The 6,001-nt window shown below is 49.0% G+C and overlaps 1 pseudogene; it reads left to right on the top strand.

The window, feature by feature from the left end:
* Nucleotides 1-1,950: 1,950 nt before the first annotated feature.
* LOC123057937 (receptor-like protein 47) lies at nt 1,951-4,999 on the top strand (annotated as a pseudogene).
* Nucleotides 5,000-6,001: the final 1,002 nt, after the last annotated feature.

The raw sequence follows: 6,001 nt of genomic DNA, 5'->3' as shown, positions 1-6,001 counted from the left end.
AAGCGGAAGCTCGCCTTCCACCCCAAAGTCGACACCTTGGCATGATCGGTGACCTCGGCGGCCGGATCAGGGCCAGGGGAACTCCGGCGGCCACCCGCGGCAGTCGCCAGATGCAACGGAGGGGGCACCCCGCCCCTTCCCGGAGTCCCCTGCCACCACCAGTAGGCCTCGCGCGCACCACCACGCCATGGCGCCACCCCGGCCTGACGAGCCCGTCGGTGAGTCCAAAGAAGAGGGAGGGAGCTCACCCGAGTCCGACGCAGACGAACCGCCGTCGGAGAGAGCCGTCGTTGCCGCGCGCAGATCGGACAACCACCAGGCCGCAGCAGCGCCGCTGCAGACCACCCCACTCCGAGGTCAAGACCGACCTCGGCCACCGCCCCGCGCCGCCCGCCGCCATCCAGGAGCCGGATCCGGGAGGATCGGGCCGGATCCGCGCCAGCATGCCACCGCCCAGATCGGGAACCCCCGCGGCCGCCACGCCACAAACGAGCTCGCCGCTCGACGTCGCGTCCCCAACAGGCAACCCCGCCGCCGAACTCCGAGCCAGCCGCCGCGCCGCCGGCCCCGCCAAAGCCCGGCGCCCCCACTCGACCGGCCGTCTCGCGCCAGCCGCGGAGCACGAGGGGGAGGAAGAAGAGGCCCCGCCGCCGCCCCCACCGGCCGGGCTTCGCCCGCCGGCGTCGCTGGGCGGCAGCGAGGGAGGAGAGCAGAGGAGGGGGAGGTGGGTTGCGGCGGCTAGGGTTCCCCCTGGTCGCTCGCGAGAGAGCGACACGGGAGGGGAGGGAACTTCCGGCTTCCCATTTTCATGGATCACTCTGCTGCTCTTTTGATGCACTATCTCCTGAGGCAGCAGGTTTCCTGTCCTCCGGTGCTCTCAGACTTGTATTAAACGGCAAATCTCCATTCTCATCTCGAGTACCAGGCGTAGGACAGACAATATCCGCGTGGCCAAGTCGACCAGGAGAAACAAAAATTGGGAACTTGCTCATACTGCACATCATACCAGTCCCTCCCCTTTCTCTTTGCAGAGTCAATTAAGATCCAACGCCGCAAGGGTTTAGATACATCAGCTGTAACCCGGGCTCTCAGAAACCCCCCCACGGGATCAAACTGAACTGATTTTACCTGATTATCAATCTGTCTTGCCACCGCCAAACCCCTGACTTCGTTTTGCATGTTGAAGGGAAGGTTCAAAACCCTAGCCCACATCTGGAGTTTGTCAAAGCTGAGCTCCGACGGCCGCATACTATCCTCAAACTCAGTAAGTATCACTGCATGCCGACTTACGTGCCACGGAGATCCATCCCGCACGCGATCACGATCGCGTCGATTCTCGAACTCCGCCACGAAGATATTTTCCCCCGCCGGCTTAAAGAACAGCCCCCTAGGGTTACCCCATGCCGGCCTCAAGGCGTTTGCAATTGTCTGGATATGGAACACCTTGCGGTGCAGAATTTTCCCAGCAATCGCCCACTTCTGTTGATGCCCTTCCTCCAGATCATCCATCACCAGAGGGGTGGCTTCCTCCTCCGTGAGATCCAATCTACCCATGGCTTCCTCCATCTGAGCCCTCGCCGACCTGTCCGGCGCAGCCCCTTGCTTTCCTTTGTTAGGCTCTGAGGACGAGGCCATCCTCAGCCCTGTTCGTTGTGCGACTCACCGACGAGGTGTCAGCGAACGCCGCCGTATCCACCGAAACCCTAATCGCCCTTAGCGAGGGCTCCTAGTTTTTCAGGGAAAAAGTACTGGTATAATACATCTCCGTTACCGCGTAGTTCACGATCCAATAAACTGTCGCCAGCTCACTAGATACATCGAGCATACATGTGTTGTGTAGGAGTATATAACAGGGTGCAGGTAAATCACACAAATTACAACACGCAAATTGAACCTGCCATTGCACATTGCGTGGGATCATTTACACACACGTCTCCTCCACAGTTAGCGATGGCATGTCCCAAGCCATTCCACTTGCTGCTTCTGCTCCTGCAACTCCAGCTCATCGCCGTGAACTTGCTTCACCGTCCGGAGGCTGCGTTCACTGATCACACCCCGGCGTCGCCGGAGTGTCTGCCGGACCAGGCGTCAGCGCTGCTCCGGCTGAAACGGTCCTTCTCCGCCACAAATCACTCCACCATCGCCTTCCGTTCATGGAAGGCCGGCACGGACTGCTTCCGCTGGGAAGGCGTCCGATGTCATGGCTCCACCGGCTGCGTCTCCTCGCTTGACTTGGGTGATCGCGGCTTGGAGAGTCCCAACCTCGATCTCTCGTTGTTCGAGCTAACCTCGCTCAGGTATCTCAACCTGGCCGGAAACGACTTTCGTATGTCCGAGATACCATCCATCGGGTTTGAGCGGCTCACCAAGCTCACCCACCTCAACCTCTCAGCCACCAACTTCTCAGGCCAGGTGCCACGCAGCATAGGCCGCCTCACCAACCTCGTCTCCCTCGACCTTTCCTTCCGCTTCGAACCATCAATTGGGCCTTTCCACGTCGATGGCAAGTTTCACGCCGACATAACTCGCCAAGGGCAGCTCACACTCCCAAACTTAACAGCCATACTTGCAAACATGGGTGGTCTGAGGGAGCTCCATCTTGGCTTCGTGGATCTCTCCAGTCAAGGGGGTGAGTGGTGCACTGCTTTGGCCAGGTACACTTTGAATCTCCGTGTTCTTAGCATGCCATACTGTGAACTCACCGGCCCAATTTGTGGACCAATTGCCGGTTTACAGTCTTTGTCAGTGATTGACTTGCAAGTTGCAACACAATCATTTGACCGGTCCATTTCCGGAGCTCTTTGCTGAATACTCTTCTTTGAGTGTTCTTCAACTCGGTTATAATGACCTTCATGGATGGGTCCCTCCGTCTATCTTTCAACACAAGAGATTGGTGACTATTGATCTTCAGCAAATTCCTGGCCTATCTGGTACTCTACCCAATTTCTCAGCTGATAGTAATATTGAGAATTTGCTCATCGGCAACACCAATTTCTCTGGTACAATTCCAAGTTCCATCAGTAATCTCAAATCCTTGAAGAAGTTAGGCCTTGGCGCACAGGGTTTTGCTGGTGATCTTCCCTCATCAATCAGTGAGCTCAAATTCTTGAGTTCATTGCAGGTCTCTGGCTTAGAAGTAGTAGGATCTATGCCACCATGGATCACAAACTTAACTTCCTTGGAGGCTCTTGAGTTCTCCCTTTGTGGCTTGCATGGACCAGTACCTTCTTCCATATGTGAGTTGTCAAAACTGAGAATATTGTCAGTTTATAGTTGTAACTTTTCAGGGAAAATACCTCCATGTATTTTTAACTTAACTCAACTAGACACCCTATTACTTCATTCGAATAATTTTAGTGGCGAAGTGGAACTTAACTCGTTGTGGAAATTACCAAACCTATCTAACTTAAAGCTCTCAAATAACAAACTAAATGTAATAGATGGAGAAGATATTACTTCTTCCATGTCTTTCCCAAACATAAAGTTCTTGGAGCTAGCATCTTGCAACATAAGTAAATTCCCCAATGTATTGAAGCATTTACCTGGGATTTATGTGATTGACCTTTCAAACAACCAAATTCAAGGGCTCGTGCCACAGTGGGCTTGGGAGACATGGAGCAATTCACACCTTTTCTACCTAAACTTATCCCACAATATATTTACTAGTGTTGGCTATGACAGCTTTCTCCCTTTGGGCCCAGTAGACCTGTTGGATCTCAGCTTCAACATGTTCAAGGGGCCTATACCCATACCAAGATCCTCTGGCAGTGTGCTAGATTTCTCATGCAACCATTTTTCATCCATGCCACATAATATTTCTACTCAGCTTGAAAAAACTACAATTTTCAAGGCATCAGGAAACCAACTCTCTCGGGATATTTTACCGTATTTTTGTGGTACAAAGATACAATTTCTTGATCTATCTAACAATATCCTCCATGGCACAATACCCTCATGTCTAATGAAGGATGGAAATGCATTGAAGGTTCTAAATCTGAAACAAAATCAACTTCAAGGAGAGATGCCTCATGATGTCAACAACAATTGCATGCTTGAGGTGCTAGACTTCAGTGGAAATTGGATCCAAGGGCAATTGCCTAGATCTCTATCTTCTTGCAAGAAGTTGGAGGTTCTGGATGTGGGAAATAATCGGATCAACGATTCTTTTCCATGTTGGATGAGTGGACTTCCTGGTCTTCAAGTACTTGTCCTGAATTCTAACGAATTCTTTGGACAAGTGGCACCATCTGTTGCTAATAATAAAAACAATTGTCAATTTCCAAGACTGCGAATTCTGGATCTCGCCTCCAACAACTTCTCTGGTACATTGACAGACGGCTGGCTTATGAATCTAAAGTCCATGATGGTCGATACCTCTAACGGGATATCAGCGATGAAATACACATTTGAACTACAAAGGCTCCAACAAGAATATCAAGTCGCCACTATACTCACTTACAAAGGGTATTCCATCACACTTCCAAAGATCGCAAGGACCCTTGTACACATTGATGTGTCAAACAATGCATTCCATGGTAGCATCCCCCAAGCTATCGGGGATCTTGTTTTGCTCAACATTCTCAACATGTCACACAACTCCTTGACTGAAGGAATTCCGTCCCAGCTTGGTCGTTTGAAGAAACTAGAGTCTTTGGATTTATCCTCGAACGAGCTTACGGGAGTAATTCCACAAGAGTTAGCATCTTTGGACTTCCTTGGGACACTAAACTTCTCCAACAATATGCTGGAGGGAAGAATACCAGGATCACCTCATTTTCAGTCATTTTCCAACAGCTCATTTCTCAGGAACGATGGGTTGTGCGGACCTCCATTATCCAAAGAATGCAGCAATGATACAAGGCCATATACCACGGTTCATCCGTCGAAGGAAAACCCTACAGACATGGTGTTATTTCTCTTTTCTGGATTGGGATTCGGTGTTGGGTTTGCAGTTGTAATCATAGGGACATGGGTTCTCCCTATTAGAAAGAAAAGTTGAAATGGTGCTCTATTTTCATTTAGAATCAGTGGGGTAATAGGTGAGAAGATTATGAAAACATATGTACTACATAATTGGTAGTAGTTACTGTTTTTCTTAGGTGAGGAGGTAGTAGTTAATGTTGTACTGTTGTATTACTGTTGCAAGTCATCTGCATCAAGGCTTGTAACTTAAGGCTGGTCGTAATGGTAGTATCATAGCTAGTATCATGCATGCCAACTAATTTTTTTTATGAGGTGTCATAGCCTTAAATGAAGAAAGAGAGGATGAAGTATCATATCATGATACTGTATCATAATTAATGATATGCTACTGTGTGTCATGCATGGCAATAAATAAAGTACTACATAATAATAATATATGATACTATGCATTACGGAGGTAGTATCATACATTAGTATCATTGCATGATACTAGCATATGATACCCCCCATTACAACCAGCCTAAGGGGAAATGGTGTGACATGTTGTATCATGAAAATACATTATGATGTGCCTCTTTACTCAAGTCCTGATCTGAATTCATAGTTGGGTGAACGAATTTTCAGAGTTACAAGATTCCTTTTTCTCCCTGTAAAAATATTTATGCTTTTTTAGCGCAAGTTTTTCAGTTAGTATTGCAGACTCGAGATGATAATATACACTACTGTCTACTAAAGTGCTGAAGCAGGTCTGTAAGTTGGTAAAAGAAAACATTGGAGAATGATCCGACCATATACATGCACAGATTCAGAAAAAATGATGAACGCTGGATGCTTGCCTGGTACTTAGCGGTTCCGGTAGAAAATGCAATACGCAGAAGCACTTCTGTACCGAGTTTGCAAGAGAACATTGGTGCACTTCCAACCATACATTATCCCATCAGAGGTGTGTAAGTAGGTGCCACAAAGAAAAAGAGTCCATGCATGCATAATCCCACATTGGCAACTGCATACAACTACAAACTTCGAAGATAATAGGGTTAATTATCCTTTTGCCCTCAGTGGTGTCCATTGTGCTCAG

The sequence above is a fragment of the Triticum aestivum genome, chromosome 3A, assembly GCF_018294505.1.
Source record: "Triticum aestivum cultivar Chinese Spring chromosome 3A, IWGSC CS RefSeq v2.1, whole genome shotgun sequence".
NCBI classification, from domain to species: Eukaryota; Viridiplantae; Streptophyta; class Magnoliopsida; order Poales; family Poaceae; genus Triticum; species Triticum aestivum.
This window is presented reverse-complemented; position numbering and strand designations above follow the sequence as displayed.